The 8,539-nt window shown below is 50.7% G+C and overlaps 1 long non-coding RNA gene across 1 annotated transcript; it reads left to right on the top strand.

Annotated features, from left to right (window-relative positions):
• Positions 1-7,598: 7,598 nt before the first annotated feature.
• Positions 7,599-8,292, top strand: LOC135387111 (uncharacterized). Its single transcript, XR_010420860.1, has 2 exons — positions 7,599-7,646; positions 8,117-8,292. It is a non-coding gene; the product is annotated as an uncharacterized LOC135387111 (long non-coding RNA).
• Positions 8,293-8,539: the final 247 nt, after the last annotated feature.

Here is an 8,539-nt window from a genome sequence, read left to right on the forward strand (position 1 = left end):
ACTTTTGCTGCGCGTGAAGTCGGTTTTTTCCCGCCTCACATATTTCGGGAGATTGGCAGGGCCCGCTTCTTCTGCACCAATTGCGGTGGATTGTGGTCCAAAGGTACGCTTCCTCGTTTTTTTTTTTTTTTTAATACGTTCTATAATCGTTCACATTTTTTTTTTTTTCAGAGCAAAAGCATTGGACGGACCGATTGATTCGCCCGTTTCTCGGCTGTCGGACGGTACCGTTCGACGTACGTTGCGAAGGACTTCGACTATTGAAGGAAGATGGAGAAGATGGACCATCAGTGTCACTCTGTGACTGAAGAAGATTGTACGTGCGTGTGTGTTTGAGATATAAAAACACGCGTTTCTCACACTCCTTTCGTTGCAGATTACGAATGGCTACTGACGGGAGATCTACCCCTGGTCCTAACCTTCAAGCCTCCTCCAAAGATCTTCTTTTTGCGAATCGGCGATCAACTGACTACCTGTCGCTGCGGTGGACTCTGGTCGAGAAACCCCAGCCATTGGTTAGACTCGAGCCTTCGTCCGTATTTGGGCTGCCTTCCCGGCTACGAAACCAAAGCTGGAGCCTAATTCATGTGTAACGAGAAATAAAAAAAGGTTGTCTACTCTCATTCCGTCTCAGTCATGATGACGCCCGAGCAGAGGTTTGCCACCTTTGTGCAAACACGAATGTATCGGGACTTGCTGCGATTACGCGATTATATTCACGGCGATAGCTGCGAGGGAGACTTTCGCTCGATTCTCAAGACGATACCCTTACGTCTGTTCACCGTCAGTGGGAAGATTGCAAAGAAAATGAAGCGTTTCGTAGATTACAAGCTCGAGCTGCTGGAAAAGTATAGACGAGGAGAGACAGTCGACCCGTGTCTCATCAACGCGGGTTTCAACCGACCTATCGTCCGTCGCTACTGGCTTCTCCACACATCCCTCGACGTCACGGTGCAGACCGGCGACGACGAGCGTCGGGTCAGCACGTTGGAAGATCGTCTCGCAAGGGTCTTGTGTATGTCGTGAATAAATAAATAGTCTATTTTTTTACGAAACGAGTTCGCTCACGAGGAGACGTTTTATTGTTTCGTCATTCTCTTCGAGGTTACAGGAAAACATGGATACACAACTTTTCAAGCTGTAGCGTTTCGACATGCGCGTGGCTACGTAGATACAAAAAAGCCCGCAGTAAGGCGAAAAAGGCGATTGAATACACTTGTCGTTATACTCGTCCACTACAGGTAAAGTCTTTCGAAGGTTTGCTTCGATGGGGGGAAGTCCGTAGCTGTCGAAAAACACGGCAGACCCGTCGTAGTTTTTCAGGTAGAGCACCCAGTGCTGCCCGCGTCTTCTTCGCTCTTCCGTATTGATGATTAAATAACCGGGCTTGCGTAAAACGAAGGCTTCGTTTGAAGCGCAAATGCCTCTCAGCATGGAGGAAGCGAGGGGGTTCAGGGACACGAGTTCCAAGATGTCGCTCTCGTACATCTTTTTTTTTATGGGAAGGTGACCGTACGGTCCTTGTCGACGTACATGAGCTTGGGACACTCGGAAATCAAGAGGACGGTGACCGCGTGTGGAAGGGCTTTAGCGAAGCGTAATTGCAGGCGAACGTTTCCTTTTCGCCACTCGTTCAAATGCGAAGGAGAAGAACACTTGTCCACGTCCAAGTTAAAGTAGAGAAGGAACCCGTTCGTTTTAAATCGCTCGTAGCTATACTTGAAATGTTTCTCTCCCAGTTCTTGCAAGAAGTTAAAGTAGGGAATTTTGACGAGGTCGTTCTGAAAGTCGTACTCGGCTCGCACTTGCTGGCCGTCCACGGAGAGCATCGAATGAGACAGGTCGTAATGACGGAATTTGTAGGGGTTCGATTGGATGTCGCCGAGAAAGTCGGACGTGGCGAGCAGGGCGACGCATAATTTGGAAGGTACCCTTTCGGGGTAAACGTTTTCAAAGTGAGCGTCCAAGCTCCCGGCACTCAAGCTCCGCACCTTGGTTTCCAATCCGCGTAACACGTAGATGGCCGGCGTGGTCTGAAGCCGCCGCTCGTATTCCAAAAATAGGGAAGGTGCCAGCGTCACCTTTTTCAAGTGTAACGTCATTTCTTTAATGTCCACCTCGTAATTGTACGTTTTCTTGTCTTTGGGGACCGATACGAGTTTAAATTCGTCGTTGTTTAACAGGAAAACGACGCGAATTTCGACGGCAGGTACCATCAGGCGCGGCTGTTGAAACAGGTCGGTATTGATCTGTCCGACCAGGTTAAAGTATTTTCCACCCTTCGTCGCTTCGTAACGTTGCTTCGGACCGCGAGACGAGACGTCGTAATCGTCCTTTAAATGTTCGTCGTCCTCGACATAGAGTCCAGCCGCGTGCACTGTTTCTTGAGCCGCGGGCGTGGAATGAAGCACGACGTCCAAAATACTCCTGTAGGCGTACAACTCGTTGGAACTGACGAGCTTGTTGTTCGCATAAACGGTGACCGTCTTAAACATGCCGCTCAACAGGTGGTTTATTGGGAAAACGACATCTTTCTCGTCCATTTCTTCCCCGTCGTCGCGAACAATGCGCACGGTCAAAGACACGAAACTGCCGTAGAGATCCAAGTGTGCCCTTTGCAAATTTTGAATACAAAACTCGATCACGGAATTATTTACTCCGTTGACCGGATAAAAAAGTTGGTACGAAGTATCTTCCACGCCGTATTGAATGGAAGGGGGTTCGAATATCATCACGTCACTCGTTAGACAGATCGGCGTCTGTATTTTTCCTTTCGTTGACGTCATGACGGAGCGCGCGCAGCGGATGTGTGACCTTCACGGCGTACCAAAGATATCTGCAGGTGCGTCGTGTGTCGGCGCCTTTTGTTGTCGTTTGCGGCGTTTCTTTCCATTGTTGTTGTTTCCAGAGCCCTCCATGGAATCCAGCACGTCTCTCCCCGTTGCTATGGCCGTCTTTTTTACTGCGCGCGATATTCCTTCGCCATCGGCCAAATTCCGCGCCAAGCGCTTCAACGTTCTCTTGGCGATCGGTTTTATTTGCTGCCAGATGGGAACGATAAACTTGGATATGTTGCTCAACACACCGCCCCCTCGTTGGAAAAGGGGTCCCGTGTACACGGGAATTATTTTGGGGGAATTACGGTACATATTTGAAATGCAACGTTAGATTGGTTCTGCCTTTGGACCGCAACGGCAAACGTCTTCCCGTTTCGTCCGCGAGAACGATCGTCACTGAAGGAATTTCGAATTGAGACAGGTTAAAATACTGGATGTTATCTAACGTGTAGGTGACGACGTGCTTGTCTTTCTCGTAATAAAAGGGTAGTATTTTTAATATAGGTTTTTTCCCGCTCCCCACGTACGTGGGTTCCACGATATCCGTGTACACGATTATGTTGTGAAACGGGGGTTCCAGGAGTACCTCGACGGAGCTCGTAGCATCCTCATCCCCCGTGAACACGGTACGCGATTCGAAGCCAAAAGCACGGCCAGGTACTCGGAAAGTCTTAGGGTGGAGGTGCCCTCGGAAAGCCGAATTTTACATTTCTGTTCGGTTCCGTCGAAGCTGAAGCGCGCGCGTTCGCCTACGCGCTGATTAATCGCATTTAGAAGTGCTTGCGGCGTCGCATAATAGCCGGGAGGCACATGTACTTGCAAAGATCGAGGAATTTTCGTCTTGATCGTGAAAGAAAATTGACGCGCTACGGGGAGAGAGACGCGTAGCGTTTCTTCTTCGCGTCCCTCGACGGCTGTGAGATGTAGCAGCTTGACAAAGGGTTCCGGTACGTGCAACCCTTTCGGTGTTTTCAGAGAGTACACGTTATCCGCGAATTCTAGCGAGGCGTCCAGCTTGTGCGTCTGGAAATACTTGTTGAGTGTGTTCCGTAGGGACGTGGTTTCCGAATTCAGAGTGACGTCGCCGAAAGCGACGGCGGCTGCGGCGTGCTCCAATAAGATGGAGGTGGCTTCGCGTTCGCTCAATTTGGGGGTTTCACCGCACGACCTGCTTCGCGGGACGCTAGCGAGGCGTCGAGCGCTTGCGCGAGCCGAGGGTCCAATTCCACGGCTTTCACGTCCACGGGTAAGACGAAGTCGTATCGCGATTTATTGTACGCGAAAGAAACGTCGAATTCCGAAAGGGCTTTTCCCAAATCCCTCTCGAGATCCGAGGTGACACGAAAAGTTCTGCCGGCTTCCACCGTGTCCTCGAAAGAAACCTCGATTTTCGCATCTTGCCTTTCGTAGCCGATATTTAAAAAATCGTTACTTATGCTGAGATCCATCAGACCGACTTTATACCGATTCGAGAGCTGAAGCGGACTATCGAAAGCTACCGTGAAGGCGTTGAGTTTATTCGAGGGAAACTTATCCATGCTGGCGTTCGAGAGCAGGTGGACGTAGATGTCCGACATCATTTCCAATCTTGACCACGTCGCTGCTCGGAACCCAACTGTCGTGTTCTTTGTCGTAACCGAACCAGCGAACCAAGGAGAAGCTCTGACCGTTCACCTGCTTCTTCCTCAGCACTTTCGTTACTGGCCAAGGCTGATTGGCGTCTCGGGTTACGACGAGTACCTCCTCCGGGTAGAAAGATCCGTCCACTTCCTTACCCCGGTAATCTTCCAGGTGTACGACGGGAGGAGAGGTGTCTCTCAGGCAGGAGACGGTGAAAATCTGAGGCGACCAACTCCCTTCCGAGCTCTTATGAAAACCTTTTCTGTGAAGTAGGACCCTCACTTTATCCCCCAGTTTGAGCTTCTTTTTCACGGAGGGTACGACGGGCTTCCCATTTATCTTATTGAACAGCTCCAATTCGTTTTCGGGCGTGACTTCGGACGGGCTGATGCCCAAAGTCCTGTGTTTGGTGGTGTTGTAGTCGCGCACGATCTTGGGAAGCGCGGAAACGAAGTGGTATTTTCCCGTTACTCTAAAATAACGGAATATTCTGTCGCGTAAAGTGTCGTATGACGCGCTCTGCCTGCGACGCTTTGATTACTGGAGAGAAGGTAGAATACATCTGTACCTTCTTTCGTGAGAGATACTCCTTGACGGTCTTGTTGTAGAATTCCCCGCCTCTGTCGCAAAAGATGCGTGTAGGTACGTTACCTCCCCGAAAAAGTCTTATCATGGCCCTTTTCATTTCGGCGGGGCGCTTCGTCTTTAGCGGGAGGGTGCGCAGAAAGCGGGAGAGGGAATCGATTGCCACGAGAATGTAGCGGTAGCCACCGTTGAATCTCTTGTATTTTGAAAAATCGGCGAGGTCCATTTGCCACACGTCGTTGATCTTGAGCGCGATGATGCGTCTCCTATTAAACTTTCTTCTGACCGGATGGTGAAGCGTGTAGGCATCCAGCTTTCTGAGAATGGCGAGAGCCTTCTTTTTGCTCAAGTGATGCGCTTTTCTATAGCGTTCCACACCCCCCAAACCACCCTCTGGTTTCTCATATCCCTCCATAAGTCGTCCACGCAATGGAGGCCTGCTGCTGCTGCTGCTGCTGTTGAGGCTCGCGAGATTTGGGTAGAGAAATCAGACGCAATAGTTTCGAGACTTTGGGGAACCAGGAAGGTTTCTTTCCCGTCTTACGTTGCAACAAATAATTGACGAGTTCGTAAACGGAGGAGTGTCTGATGGGCTTGCCCGACACGGAGACACAACCCTCGCGATCCCAGGAAAGAACCTTCTTTAATTCCGAGACGACCCTTTCCGCTTCCTCTTCGTCCACCTCTGGAGAGAGGAGCGAATAGTCAAAGTCATTTGTAGCGTCGGACGCCTTGTTTTTATTGTCGTAGGGGTCAAATCCGTACTGCTTGAGTATGCGATACAGTGCTTGCAGTATGAGTTTCACTTTGACGTCGTCACTCTCCTTCGAGGAAAGAATGTTTCCGATGGAGGAGGTGGTCACTTCAATTCTCTTGGCCATTGGCGAAAAGGTTCAACACGGCGGAAAGCAGGAGAGGAACCACCGACGAAAGAACGCCCTGTCCTCGCTGCTGAGACAGATAGCGCTTCAAACGTTGCGGATTCTTGTGAATCTTTTTGTAGGCGAGCCGTCGTAAAAAGCGTTTGTGCTTCTTCAAACGCGCGAACGTATCTGGAGCTAGAGCCACCTTTCCGTTCAATACATTGAGGCAAATTTCGGAGAGGTGTTTCATGTCGGACGAGGACGAACGTCTCAAGACGTCGCGGCGGCGTGGAGGGGGTAGAGTGGAGAGTACTTTGAGTAAAGTGAGGTGAGGGCGGAGATTCATTTCGGAGCGTAGATATATTGACGTTCTCCCGGAAAGATATTGCTACGCAACCTGTGATCCTCGTGCGTATAGTTGTGAAGATCCACGAGTAATATGCGTGGGGCGACGACATTGCTTGTTTATATGCGTCCAGAAAATACTCCAATCTTTTTCTGCCAAATAGCTGTTGGCCGAAATGTTCCATCTGGTGCACGCTGCGCACGGTGCGCCACAGGACGACGTAACTGGCGTTTGTAGGATATTGTTCTAAAATGGCTACTGTCGAAAAAGATGTTTTGAACGAGTAAGAAGATCGACGCGTTGGCGTGGTGAGAACCCCGAATGAAAAGATCGGTCACCTCCTTCAAGGAACCGGCGTCGGTCATGTGATCGTCGACGACGATCAGCGTAGCGCGCGACGTGTCCCACTCTCGCGGTAGCTCCTTGGTAAATTTACGGAGTCCCCGAATTCGTCCTGCATGCTCGGCGAAGCATATTTCTGCACGTAGAATATTTGTGACGGAGGCTTGTCTACCACGTCGTTCAGGTTCCTCAACACGTTAGCAACGAACGTAGATTTGCCGCACATGGAGGGGCCGCTTAAGATACAGCGAAAGGGATGACGGAAACGAAAAGGTTCGGGGGAAGACATGTTACGTGCGTACACGTTGCACGAAGAGAAAGAAGAGACTGAGACTCGAAGAGAAATGCATCGCTTTTTATTTACACATCCTCGTCGTCGTCCTCTACATCGTTCTCTACTGCGTTCCAATACAGATTGTCCAGGCTAAAGTTGGACTTCTTTTTCGCCAGTCTGTCCGCCGCTAAGATGCGGTCGAGCGTCTTCATCTTGTCCTGACACATTTCTTGACGTGCTTGCAACCATTCCAGACGGTGGACTTGAAAGGCTTCCTCCACGATGCCGCGTATAAATTTGCGAAGTTCTTCGTTTTTTGTCTTTTCCTTGCGACGACGAGAAACGCAGGAGAATAAACCACACATGGCGTTTTCCACGTATCGGTCAGAATGATGACGCGAGCGCGGTGCGCGCTGCCTTTATACAGATAAACGCGCGCGCGCAAAGAACGGAGAATGAAAGCGAAACTGAAAAGCCACCCGTCGCCGCTAGGAGCGCGCGTGCAGCAGAGAGCCGAAACCGAAAACACCCGCGGCCCGGCGCAGGGGGGCGCTAGGAGCGCGCGCGCGCGCATGCGCGGACGGGTGGAGCAGAGGGCGCGCGCGCATCCATAGCGGCCGCTGCGCGTCGCCTCTCTCAGTTTCTCTCGGACCGTCGCGGAAGACGGACGTGCGCTCCCGCGCTCGCTCACTTTTTGGCTGGATCTCGTAGAGAGCAGACGTACGTGTGTGTCTCCGCGCTCGCTCAGTTTCTGCCTGGAAGTTGCCGCGGGGGAAAAGGTGAGTGATTTGACGCGCTCCTTTTCTCGTATGTTTGCCGTGTTTAGCGGTGTCCGCGCTCGGTGTTAAGCCTTTTCTTCGCATGTTTAAACTTGTTTTGCGGTGTCCAAGCCTGTTGACGCATGTTTAGCGATGTGTGGTTCCCGCCTTGTGTTAGCCTGCGTAGTGTTGAGGTTAGGCCTAAGCGATCGTCCCCGTAAGCCTCTTTTCCTCGTATGTTTGCCGTGTTTAGCGGTGACCGCGCTCGTGTTAAGCCTTTTCTCGCATGTTTAGCGATGTGTGGTTCCCGCCTTGTGTTAGCTGCGTAGTGTTGGGCCTAAGCGATCGTCCCCGTAAGCCTTTTTCCCCGATGTGTACTGTTTTCTGTTTAGCAGTAGCGGTTAGACCTTTTCTCTCGCATGCCTAGACTTGCTTAGCAGTGCTGTCATTTTTACCTGCCGCTAGTATCTTGTTCTGTCTTTCTCGTCTAGAGCTATGATGGTGGCGCCATCTGGTGTGATGCCTTGCAACTAAGTGGCCACCTGTCGTCGATCTCTGCAACTGCTGGGTGCAAACTACCAACATGGCGGACGCTGGTCACTCGGGTGTTGCGGAGCGGCTTCTTCGCCGCGGCATCGTTGATTTTCGAATAAATTGTTTCTCTCCACTCTATTTCTATTTTATTTTATTTTCTGCCTATTTTTTTATTTTTTATGACCACGATTATCCGGAAACGCACATCTTGGTCTGGACGCAAGATAGACATTCCCCAATTAGTGTGATGGCTCCCTGGAGGGTGCTGATTAATGTGGGGGTCCCATTAGCTCTAATGCTAATTAATGGCGTCCAGGCCAGATGTGGTTTCCGGATAAACGTGGTCAGTACTTACTACTTACACTACAAAGAAGATATTC

Source organism: Ornithodoros turicata, chromosome 3, assembly GCF_037126465.1.
Source record: "Ornithodoros turicata isolate Travis chromosome 3, ASM3712646v1, whole genome shotgun sequence".
Taxonomy (NCBI): Eukaryota; Metazoa; Arthropoda; class Arachnida; order Ixodida; family Argasidae; genus Ornithodoros; species Ornithodoros turicata.